This window comes from Parasteatoda tepidariorum, chromosome 10 (assembly GCF_982258835.1).
Source record: "Parasteatoda tepidariorum strain Cologne lab strain chromosome 10, Ptep-v5.0, whole genome shotgun sequence".
Taxonomy (NCBI): Eukaryota; Metazoa; Arthropoda; class Arachnida; order Araneae; family Theridiidae; genus Parasteatoda; species Parasteatoda tepidariorum.
The window spans coordinates 14,825,108-14,838,641 of record NC_141764.1 but is presented as its reverse complement, the minus strand read 5'-3'; the positions used below and the strand labels follow the sequence as shown (position 1 = coordinate 14,838,641).

Genomic DNA, 13,534 nt, shown 5'->3' with positions numbered 1-13,534 from the left:
AGGTTATACCAAAAATATGTAAAGTGCACTTTCCACCACTTGCTGCTGATTTTTGTCCGCGGCAATATTAGAATTTCAGAACAAGCTTTCGTAAAAACCAGGAACGAAATCGAGAGCGCTGACTTTAGTTTATTGGAGAAATATTTAAAGCTGTTTAAGCAACGCTTTTCAGCGAATAGTATGTTATTTTCATAACGGCTGTAGAGTTTGTAAAAATCATTTTTAACTGTTAGATTTAGGTTCTTCCTTCGTTATTTAGTGTTCATAGTCTAATTACGAAATCAGCAATTGAAGGAATAATTGTCTAAAGGAAAAAACAATTCAGTTTTATGAAATTGGAAACATTCATGATCTAATTTTTGAATGATGGAAAATTTAATCAAACACTACATTGTTCAAACTCACAAAAATATGCAAATAAATAAAGACAGAGAATTATTCAATAATTTTAAGGCTTTTTTTCGAAAACTTTGTCAACACTACATTGTTGTAAAATTTATTTATGATTGTTAGATTCATTTTTTCCCCTTCGTTTTGAAGCGTTCTCTGTTTGATTAGGAAAATGGCAAAAGAAAAAATTTCGGTATGAATGGAAAAAAAAAAATTTAAAAAATTAAGTTTTGTAAAAATAAAAAGTTATTATGAACTAGTTTCTGAATGATGCATGAAAGAGAAAACTATTCAGCTTTGGCAAATTGAAAAGCGTTCATGATCTAATTTTTAAATGATAGAAAATTTAATCAAACACTACATTGTTCAAACTCACAAAAATATGCAAATAAATAAAGACAGAGAATTATTCAATGATTTTAAGGCTTTAAGACTATCTTTCGAAAACTTTGTTAACACTACTTTTATGATTTTTTCTTCGAAATTGAATGCTTGCCATCTGTCGAGTTATGAAAGTGGCAAATGACGAAATAACGGTATGAATTAACATAACAAAAAAAAATATTTCATTTTTGTAAAAATGAAAAGTTATTACGAGCTATTTTTTGAATAACTTTATGTAGGAGAAAACAGGTTTATTTTGTCAAATTGAAAAGCATTCACGACCTAATTTTTGAATGACAGAAAATTAAATCAAACACTACATAATTCAAACTCACAAAAATATGCAAATAAATAAGTAAATAGAATAATTCAATGATTTTAGGGTTTCAAGACTGTTTTTCGAAAACTTTGTTAACACTACTTTTATGACTGTTAAATTCAGTTTTTTCTTCGAAATCGAATGCTTACCCTCTATCGAATTATGAAAAAGCCAGATGACGAAATAACGGTATAAATTAACAAAACAAAAAGAAAAATTTCAGTTTTAAAAATGAAAAGTTATTATGAGCTATTTTTTGAATAACTTTATGTAAGAGAAAACATCTCGATTTTGTCAAATTGAAAAGCATTCACGACCTACTATTTAAATAATAGAAAATTAAATCAAACACTACATTATTCAAACTCACAAAAATATGCAAATAAATAAATAAGGATAATAATTCAATGATTTTAAGGTTTTAAGACTGTCTTTCGAAAACTTTGTTAACACTACCTCTATGACTGTTAAATTCAGTTTTTCTTTCTTCGAAATTCAGTGTTTGCTCTCTGTCTAATTATGAAAATGGCAAATGAAGAAAGAAGGTAAGAATGAAAAAAAAATTGTTTTGTAAAAATTTCAAGCTATCATGATCAAATTTTTGAATGACAGAAAATTTAATCAAACACTAGATTATTCAAACTCACGAAAAAAATACACAAAAAAATAATCAATAAATAAATAGAGAGAATTATTCAATGATTTTAAGGTTTTCAGACTATTTTACGAGGCCTTTGTCGTCACAGAAAACAACGTTTCTTAGCGAATATAAGTTATTTGAATAAATGTTTCAAGTTTATGAAAATAGATCGTAACTGTTAGATTAATTTTTACCCATCTATCCATAAAGATTATTGTATCGATTGTATTAAAACATTGTATTAACCTTTTAAGCCTAATTCAAACGCAGCAACAATCTAAATTTCAAGCAAGCAGAAGAGGTTAAATATTTACATTTCCGCCTCTGCCCAACTGCACCTGTCTAAATCCAAGTGCAAAAAGACACGTTGCGTGCATCTTGCCGTGCTCAATTGTCTGACAATTGATATGAACTGTGACGCAGTCACTATTTTTGTGCCACTCTCCACCAAAACGCAACTGTCAATAATGTGTCACTGACGTCACGTCAGTGTTTCAGTCCCATGGTGCCTTTCGGTCGGTCAGTGAGCAACGCAACCTTCAGATGATCGTCACACTGTTTTTTTTCACTAAAAAAAAAAAAAAAAATATTATTTGGTTTTCTGAGCTATTGCATCCTCGCTATTCGCTTAGTGTCACAAATCTCTTAAATGACATTAATAGTTTTTAAATATTCAGTACCAAAAGAACAGTGAGATTTTAGAGTTTCATAGCTGTTATATATTTTACTTGCCATAAAAAAAACTATTAGTTTACATTTTAATATCAAATTAAAATAATATTTTTAATCGTTATACAATATTAAAAAAAATTGGAAGAAAAAAAGAATGAATGAAAAATTACTAACTGTCGAAATATTTTTTCAAAATATTCACTAATATTTTTTTAATGGGCTTGGTAATGTAAAAAGAAATGGATACAGAGACTGTAACACTGGAAATTTTAATAACCAATTAATAGGATGTAGTTCAGATCAGATTTTGTACCAATATTTTCAATCACCCAATTTTATGCGTAGAAAATGTTACAATTTATTATCAGAACTTTACAGAAATGAATCAGTTTTGCTGAACTCCTATCGAGACCTGAGATTTCGCAGTGCCAAGAAATTTGGAGAACAAAAAAATTTCTTTACTCAAGACAGAAAAGAAATTGCCCTTCAATAAGTGCCATTGTGGCCTTTGGGCTTATGAACAAGCGAACTTTCAAGTAAAAGAGATTGCTACTATAGTTCATTCACCAGGAGTTGGCACTTGCTCCGCCTTCATCACGTGGTATCAGATGATACTATTTTACTATTTTGGGAGAAGGATGTGAACAATTCTAAACAAGGTTGCTATTTGGCGATCATGTGACAAAAATATTTTTTTTGGCAATTTTTATGTGCATTTTCTTAATATGTGCATTTTATTTCATAAATTTGATAATACTTCTCTCTTTTGAGTGAATAGTTTATCCTTATTGAGATATTTGCTGGGAAAAGAGCAGTTTTTAAATTCAAAATATTTAAATATCTTGAGTAACGAAAGGCATAATAGCAGATGGTAAAGCGAAGAAAGTGACTGAAAAAGAATTCACTGTTTGCGCTTGGCGCGCATTGAGGGTTGTCTCAATTTCAAGAGCGGAGATGTTTCTCCACATACTCCCGAGGTGAAATGAACTTTGCGTCTGAGGCGGTGGAACCAAGTGCCAACTCCTAATGAACGAACTATACATACAAATACAATAATTTCTTAATGGAAGGTTTTATTTAATTTTATAAAGAGCTGAATACCCGTTTTTCGTACGGAATGAAAAAATAAGCATCAATAAATCAGTAATAAACAACACTACAAAATAGTGCACAAAACGTATTTCGTAGTTCTTCCCATCGAAATAAATATTAACTATATTCAGTATCATCTAACATAGTGCTGTTGCTCGAGGCAACTCATGACATTTAAAATTTTATTTTAATTCAAGCTATATGGCCATATACCTTTCAAGCTATATGGCTAAAGGTGTCCGCACACCCGGTTGCTATAGTGGTGGAAGCATAATGGTGTAGGGTTGTTTCTCAAAGGTTTGGCCTGGGTCTTTTAGTTCCTGTGGCTGGGAACATGTACTATGAGATGTGCGTGGACAATGCTGGACTCCCAATATTTCGAGCCACATATAGAGCCCATATATAGAGCCACTCCCAATATATAGAGCCCATTTCTCTTCCAGCAGAATAACTGCTCCATTCACACGTCAAGGCTTGCACAGACGTGTTTTGACGAAATGGTTGCTCAAAAGCTGGACTGGCCTTCTCAGAGCCCCTGATCTAAGTCCCATTGAACAACTTCAGGACGAATTAGAGCGCAGATTGCGCAGCCAGCCGAATCGACCATCCTCACTGCACTCACTTCAGATGTGATGGAAGTCCATTCCAATGGCCACCTTCACAAAAACTGTTGGAAAATCTTACCAGACGCGCGCAGGCTGTCATCGATGCAAAAAGGTGACCAAAATCATATTAAATTGTGGCTCAGGACGCTCTGAGTCTACTGGGTGTCCAGATATTTTTGTCCAGATAGTGTATCTTCAAGGGTCCGTAAAAAAATCTATCATAAAAATGTACAATTTTGGCGCAGCTGTAATCGGTATCAAATTCATTCATAAAATATTTTGTGCCCATAAAAGGGTATTGGGAGGCGACGCTCTATCCCTTGAGCCACCACGACTCCCTCATTGAGAGATTGAACTGTTTCCTGAAAACTTATTTACATCTTATTCTTTCAGAGATCTTCGTCCCGCAGTGGACTGATCGTTAAGACACGGTTCTCATCAGATCACCGAAGTCAAGCATCACTGGCTGCGGTCAGTGTGCGGGTGGGTGACCCACTTGGATCAGTCTGCGTAGGGACCGAGGGTGTGCGGTATTGGTCCTCGTTAAACTGTGCTACTGTAAAGTGCTCGACTTCGCGCGCAGGTTGTTGGGCTACCGAAGCGGGGGTGCCATCCCCTCTGCAGAGGATCAAAATTGTGATGGCATGTCTTCGGATCATCCTCAGGGATGTTTCCCAGACCGTCGCCAATAGCCCATTGTGCAGCTCTAGTGCGACGTAAATCAACAACAACAACAACAACAACTTCAGAGATCTTCAGACACGTACAGCAATAAAAAATTAGAGAAAGATAGGATAAATGATGAACTAAGATGTGATGGTAAGAAACCTAAGATCCAATCTTCCCTACATAGAGAATACTACTTCTAGAGAAGTAATAGAAAGAGACTATCTGCTCTAATGAGGGGCTCTTCACGGACTTACAAAGGTGTCGAGATATTGGAAAGCAAGAGCGCTCCCAGGGCAATGACTCTAGTGTTCTGTTTTTCGTTTTATTGTTTTGTGTTCTATTGTTTTGCGTAACTACCCCTACATATAATAAATACCTATTCACTAGTATATAAGACATGCTAACTTGATTTTATTTAGAGGAACCTTATGATATATGAAAGTTGACATAGTCGATAATTATATCCCCTTATTCGTGTCCTCCGGACCTGAAATGAACTCGCCATAGATGGATGGTTCACATTGAGCAGTTGATTTACTTAAAAAAATAGAGCTCAGAAATCTGGGGGAAATATTACAGTTCTTTTAATCAATAAGTAGGGGAGAGTGGGGTCAATTGTAACAGGGTACGATTGTAACAGAGCAAAAATTTCGAGTGTCGGGTTCTAGATTTGGTTCCTAGGTGGCGCACAAGGTGCATTTAACAAATCTACAAGTACATCCCTGATGGCAACCATTTTTATGTACTTTTGAAAAAGTTACATCGCAAAAGATATTTTCACGCCACGCAAGTACTTTTTTTGGTATTAGAATACTATATTGTAACAAAGAAATTTTGTTTAAACAAATAAAAATTAGTAACCGAATATGTAAGTGGACACCTTAATTAACATTTCAATAAAAAAAAGATTAGCTTTGCTAATTAATTAGCATTGTTTTTAACAAATGAAGCTGAAATGGCGTCTTGGGGACAATTGTAACAATAAGTAAAGGGACGATTGTAACAGTTGAAAATAAATAATCTTATGTTTACAAACCATTACGTAACTCTTTAAGAACCACCAATAGTTTCCTATAGCATTTATATTATGTTGCATGGGCATTATTTTATTTGTCACCTTTCGCAGCATAAATTAAAATTTTTAACCCCTTAAAGTTAAAAGTTTAACCCTTTAGGTCTCTGTTCATTATTATTTTTACTCCTAAAATATCACTACTATTTTGATCAATAAAAAAATATATCACAACTATGATAATATGTATAATTAATTATGTTTCAGTTGAATTTATGAACTGTTACAATTGTAACACAATTGTACAATTACACAGCCGTAAGTGGGGACAATTGTAACAAGTGCACGACTGTCAAAAATTGTTAATAACTAATATAATAATATTTAAAATCAGGTATTTAGTTTTCTTCTAGTAGAGGATAGTCTACTTTAGACGTCTGTCAATAAATACTAATAATATATTGGATTTTTTGTTAGTTAAAAATAGTTAAGTAAAAAATGTTACAATTGACCCCACTCTCCCCTAATTTAAGAACAAAAAAATAATGAGCGAGGAAAATAATAAATATATAAACAGCCTTAATCAAGTAGTGGTATCCGTTCATCGAATTCTACCACCGATAAAATTCTAGAAGAGGAGTATTGTGGCGTAACTACGACTTTAAATATTAAATATCTGCTCACTAATATGTAAGGCATGTAACTTAATTCTATATTGAGATAACTTTCGACAATGAAGGTTGACACAGTCGTTAATTACATCCCCTTATTAGTCAATTAACTCTTCCCTTAATGCTGATCTCCGGAAGTGGTGTGAACTCGGCAACATCGATACGTGGTCCATATTGAGCTGTTGATTTGCTCAAAAATCTAGTGAAATAAATACAATTCTCCTGGGACAGAAGCAAAGAAAATAAATAAATAAGATACAAGAAAAATAAAGAAAGAAAAAAAAGAAAATATATATATAATGAGCGTAAAAAAATAAATAAATGAACCGATAATTATATCCCCTTATTGGTGAAGATTGACATAGTTGATTAACTCTCCCCTTGTTCTATTGTTCTATATAACCGTTGCTTGGCTATTGGAAATAAAGAAACATCATGGAAATGGTAACTCATTAATGCATGGTGTAACACTAATAATTGTAATAATGTTTTCATATGCTTATCAAATATGGCATAAACGTTTTGTAATCACCCAATATTATGAGTTTAAAGTTAATTACAGATATTTATTTATTCACTATCACATTTTCAAAGAAATAAAAATGAAACTACTGGCTACCCTAAAATTAGATGATCTGGAAAAATTTATAACAGCAAAACTACTAAGGTTTAAAAATAAATAAATAAATAATTCTGGCACCGAAATCAGGTGACAGAGCACAGATTTTGCCTCCCTGAGTTACTGATTTCAGTTCAGAATTTTTTCAACTGATGGCGCCACTTATATTTAATATGTTAACTCGAAGAAAAATAATTGAAAGCCACAAATTTCATATTACAAAATTCTTTAAAAAACCACTATTAAACCAAACACGAGTAATTATCACTTTTTGATAATTACTCGAACCCACTATCATAACACTCATACATTATAAAAAACAGTACAAATCAGCGAATGCCTAAAAATGCAACCAAAAATTCGGTTAAGAATATTCGTAGTGCTATCTGTTGGAAAATTTTTGAACTAAAACTAAGAATTCTGAATGGAAAATTTATGATCTGTTACATAAATTTGGTGCAAAAATTGTACCATTTTAAAATTATAAATTTGTGGAAACATTCGGTTTAATGCAGAACACCTTTGTACTTTCTCTTGTAACGTCGATTCTTCAATAGCTCAGCCTAGAATAATCAAATGCAATTTTAAACTGTTTCTTCCTCCATCTCAATTTAGCGTTTATAAAATTAATCAACATGGAGACACATATTTTTATGTTACAAATATTTTGAGCACAACACTACATTATTCATTTACACGATTTTAGAGAAAGGTGAATCTATACCTACAAAGTGAATATTTTCAATTTACAAAAACAAAAGTTTGAATGTGCAAATCGGGCAAGCACAAACTAAATTGGTTCAATTCTATTGTCACATCACACTAATTGATCCTACTCCAACCCATTGAACCTATTTCGAATGATCTTATTTTATTTTATAACAGTCTTTGAACAGCCGACACAATTATGAGTTTACGACTATCAATGTTCAACTCCACAGCCTTGTAATTTTGAACCCAATACAGAAGCGAAAAGAACTCCTGGATCAAGTATTGGGAAAAATTTGCAATCGTTGAGGACTTTTTAATGGAACTAACCCTCATCTACGTTACATTAAGAGAAAAACTATGGAAACCTCCCATGGTAAGCCTGACGACAAGGAGACTTTAACCCATGATTCTTCTACCACTGAGGATATTTTACGTCATCACTGTGGTCGGTGCGGGTCAAGTGCGGAATTCGTATCAATCAGCCATCCTTGGGATCCGAACCTGGTGCGCCTAGTTGGAAGGTAAGAGCTCCATCCATCTTTTACCATTACCGACAACAATGAAAAGAGGAACATGTTCTTTGAAATTCATACCATATAATGTATATTATTCCACCCTATATTGAACGTGCGCTTGTTTTTAAAACGTAGTATATCAGCATGAAATGTTTCCAAAAGAACTGGACGTAACAAAGTTTGACCGTTTCTTTAACTGCATAAAATCAGCCCATTATAAAATGATCAATCTTGAATCATTATAATACAAAGAGCAGCTATTAACTCTATTGACAGGAATTTGTAGAAAAGATTTATGACTTTTTGTGAAAGGCAGCTGATTTGCATTCATAAGAAATCTATTCATGTCCGAACACCCTGTGACTGCTTTCACCGTGTGAACTGAACAGAATAATGGCAGAAGGAGATTAGTATTGCTAAATACACCACTTTATTAAAATACATTCTTTTAAATGGTGTAACTTTGATACGTTCTCCTGGTCAAACTATTGAGAACATATTTCCCAGATGGCGGATGCCCCCCCCCCTCCCATATTTTAAGGTAGGAAATTCAAATCCATCTATAAAAAGGCATGCTTAATCAGAGAAAATAAGCTTTTGTGTCTAATTTCGTAACTTAGAATAACATATTTTAGATATAGATTTCGAGGTGACCTAAAATATGCTAATTAGTTACAGCAGGCGATATTTTAAGTTACGAAGTCAGACACAAAAATGCCCTTTTTCTGAAAAAACATACTTATTACATAATTAATAATTAATTATTACCATTTTATTATTATATTTTTTAACTTTATTTGATAACAGGCGAACATTTTTTGGATAATATGGTTTACAAATTACAACACTTTAACGAATGTTTCATATGGCGAAATGTGAAATTTGAACAAATTTAGTTGGATAGTTCCTAAGATATCGAATTTTAAATATCTGACTTTTCAAAACTTGATTACTCAAGAACTATTTGACCGATTTCGTTCAAATTTTGTGTTTTGCCATGTAAAATTAAATTTTTTAAAATGCTGTAATAACTTGTACAATCTTAAAATTCATAATTTTTTCGAATATTATTAAATGCAATAATAAAAAAATTAAAAAATAATAAAAAATATGTAATAATTATAAGAATATTATTTTTTGCATGAAATTATTTTCAGATAAATGAATTTTATAATTGCAAGCAAACATTTTTCGATTCACTTTACAAGTTCTCGAGATTTGACGAAATACGGAGTCAGTAAAATTAGCATTAAAATGTCTAAACTTTCAACCGCACTCCTGATCAAACTATTGGGACCATAGTTCCCAGACTGCAGCTACCACATATATTTTGAAGGTCAGAAATGTAAACCTGTCAAAAACAATGCATGTTTATTCATAGAAAATGTGTTATTGTATCTGATTTCGTAACTTAAAAAATAGTCATTACTCTAAAAACCATTAAGATTGAGTTCGAGTGCGGGAAGATTTGATTACTAGATCAAAAGTTATGCAGGGTGTTTCATTTTTTATTTATTTTTTAAAATAAGAACCCAGCCATTGTGAATAACTTTTGATCTAATAATTAGATTTTTCTCGTACTATGATCTCATCCCAATTAAGCTAATTACTTAGGGCAGATGATGTTTTCAAATTCCAAAATCAGATAGGTAAACGTACTTTCTCTGAATAGACATTCATTTTTTAAGATGGATTAGATGGCAACACTGTTAGAATTTTCATTCTAAAATTATAGTAAAATAACCGGCAGATGTCGGTCCATCCAATTAACCATAAAATTTACTGTAAAGAACATTTTTTTTAACTTTACGGTGTCGAAACCGTTTACATGTAATATGGTTTTAATACCATGAATACAAAACTATGCGGTTTTCTAACCATTTACAACTAGCATGGTCTCAAAACCATAAAAACGAATCTAACTGGACATTGGAGCGGGGTTTTTCGTTAAGTAATGAGCATTGGAGAGTGAAGAACACTGGAAACTTTTCAAGTGCTGAAGAGAATGGAGGAAATATTGCAGTGTAAACGCTGCGACTCGAACCCCCGTTCTGTCGGTCATGAGACTCGCAAATTAACTCTCTCGCCTGTAATATGTACGCAACTGCAAGGAACTAAATTACTTCTTTAGTAGGTGCGATAAAATTCTGGTTGTTTAACGGTATTCGGTGAAAGAACTGCGATTCTTCTTCCCACAGTTAACAGTTTGAATATCATTATTATCTATGGTTATTAGACTATTTCGCTTGAATATGATGAAACAGCAATTAAATAAATTGTTATTTAACTATTTTTTTCCGAGAAATTTTTAACAGTGAAGAATATGAAAAAAATGAATCCAAAAATTTAGATCAAAATGCACTCAAAAGTTTGGATCTCTTAATGATAACTTCTTGCGCATTCTACCATACTTATTTATCTGAAAATAAGCATAGGAAGGAATAAGTCTAAGTTTTTATAATTATATTTTACGTTTTTACTTATTAATGGTCAAAAGAATCTAAAGTATCCGTGTAACTATGAAGCATGGAAGCATTAAAACGAATTTTCTTACGTGTCATTAAGGATAAAATTCAAACTTTGAAAAGAATCTGTCAAGTAGTTTTTGAGAAATAAAAATTTAAAATTAGCCTTTTTTTTAAAAAATCTTATTACTCAGAAACTATTCGAGTAATAAAATTTTAAAGCAATCGGAACTTTGTTCGTATTTTGTATGATATCAATTAAAAACGATCTAAATATTTTCAGATTAATAATACTAATTCTACGTTATGCGTATTTCGTAGTATCTTATGAACTTTTGAAGCCGATCGAAAAAATTTTGCGCATAATTATATAATTTGTTTTTACAAGCATAATTCCAAGCAAAAAATTAATTTTCAATAATTATTTATTGTATCTAAAAAAACTGATTTCGATTTTCAACAGTTCTATTACAGACCAAACTATTGGGTTCAGAATTGGAAACTTATCTTATTTTAAGTGTAAAATTTCCGAATTCGTTGAAATTTTCTATTCAGAGAAAGTATTTTCTTGAGTTTGGTTTCTTTACTTGAAATATCATCCGCACTCATAAGTTACCATATTTAAAATTTTTCCCTCAAACCACATATCAGGAGGGAATTCTAATACACGAAAATCCAAGCATTAGAACAAAAATTATTCAAAGTGTTCACTTTTGGGCGTAACGTATAGTATAAAAAGTGTTTTATCTTTCCATTGAATTTCGTTTTCGATCATTAGTGTCAATTGTTATACAATTATGAATAATTTTCTTGCAAGAAGCTGTCTTTGGTAGACGCTTTTTGTAAGCGTGTGCAAAAACTTTTAAACTTGCACTAGTAGTACTGAAGTGAAAGAAAGTCAAAGTGTAGAAATAAAACTAAAAAGGTCAAGCAGCCGACCCCTTTTTGGACTAAAAGTTTCAAGAAACTATATTTTCAAAATTGTTTTTCCCCCCTCCCTAATTCCGGGAGAAAAATTGTAAATAAGAAAAAAAATTATAATAATAAATAAATATATAATAAAAACGTATACTTCGCACCGAATGTACGCTTTTATGTCCGTTTTCGTTGCGCAAATTATTATTAGTTCTAATTAATATCATATTTAAGATTCGCATCAAAGTCATTTTTTTTTCTTCAACTAATGAGATCAATTAATTGAAAAAAATAGGCTTTAAAAAATTAGAGTGAGTCATAATATGTATAAAGAGCAATAAAATATTTCGCAAGGCATGACATAAAGAAGAAAAGAGTCTTGCAATCTGCTAATTTTTGCTGACATGGAGAGGGGGGGGGGATGAATATGAACTGAATTTACGTAAGATACTAAAATACCCTTATTTAATTTTTATTTTTTTTTCTGAAAATGAAGCAAAAATGTTTTTCAAAATTTACACTTGAAAAATTAATATTTTTTTTTTAAAGTGAAACTTAGGAAAATAAAAAGTTCTTAAAAAGTTGCAAGCTTTCAAAAAAATGAATTTAATCGTAAATTTTGCTCTTGCAAAATTATATTTTCATTTTGAATTTAATTTTATAATTCTTGCAATTAAATTACTACAGTTAAAGACAAGACAAGGGAAGTTTCAATTTAGTTAAATGACAATGGGAGAAGTGTTGCGATTTTTTTTCTTCTTGCTGACAGCGGGGAATAGGGTGCAACATACAAAAAACATGCTTATATAATATTTCACAAGACTTATATAATATTTCACATGCTTATATAATATTTCTGTAAAGAGCACTCAGACCTAAATGTACCATATAAATAGACTAAAAGCATGTTATATTTTTGTCAAAAATTAATTTCAGAAAAATAAAGTTTAAGAAAAATTATTCAGAAATTTAATTTGGAACTCAGAACACAAATTAAATAATTCTTCCCTAGCAATTTGAGAAGACGGGGTGGTACAACCATTTCAAATAAGCTTGCAGAGCTACTGTTTTCAAAGATCTACCATTCCTTTTGCAACATTTTATTGTCAAACATCAGCAATTTGTCAGGCCACCCAGAAAAGTATTTGCTTGAATACAATAGACGGGGAGGTGGGAATAAAGTGCGAACTTTATCGCTCTCGGACCACACCAGTAGAATGTCCCATATGAACATTGTAACAATAATCTCAGGTGCCTGTTAAAAACCACCAAAATTATCAGCCACTATAGGTATGACTTTTCACACTAATGCCCATTGAACAATGCTAAACACCTTTTTCCCATTGTCGTTCTTGACACTAAACACCAGCGATAGTCCATTTGTCATGGACCACCCCGGAGTTTCCCAGCATATTTTTTGGTTGGCAGAAATATTGCACTTTTTCCCACGAGCGACTCTGGAATTTTGAAATATCTCCAAGTTCTGAAGTAGTTTCAGAAAAACCCTTGTTTCTATAACTTCCCATACTGATTTACAAAATATTACAATATTAATTTATAGGCAGGGTAAATATTTTAGTGTTTTTCTTTAAAACTGTGAGAAATGTATTAGAATTTTAAATTAAAAATTGTACATTAGAAATAAACTACTCAGCTAAAATAAATTAATGTAATTACTGTATTCTTTAAATTAACTTCCACGCGTAAAGTAAAAAAGAATCATGTACTAATTAAGGTGTATACTATTATATATCATACTGATAAGAAGAGTAAATTATTTATAAAGCTAGTACTTATTATCAAATACGCGACCATTAATTAGACCATTAGAGTTAAATTGTATTGTAGTAATTTA

General features: G+C 31.6%; 1 long non-coding RNA gene across 8 annotated transcripts in view; it reads right to left on the bottom strand.

Moving 5' to 3' along the window:
• The window catches only part of LOC107455688 (uncharacterized), a 105,242-nt gene that overhangs the window by 58,513 nt on the left and 33,195 nt on the right, over positions 1-13,534 (bottom strand). The window contains exon 2 of one of the 8 annotated variants that reach the window (XR_015429928.1): positions 1,469-2,301. The exons of the other annotated variants lie outside the window; for them this stretch is intronic. This is a non-coding gene — a long non-coding RNA (uncharacterized LOC107455688). Of the gene's footprint in view, positions 1-1,468; positions 2,302-13,534 lie in introns of those variants that run through there. 8 annotated transcript variants of the gene reach the window in all.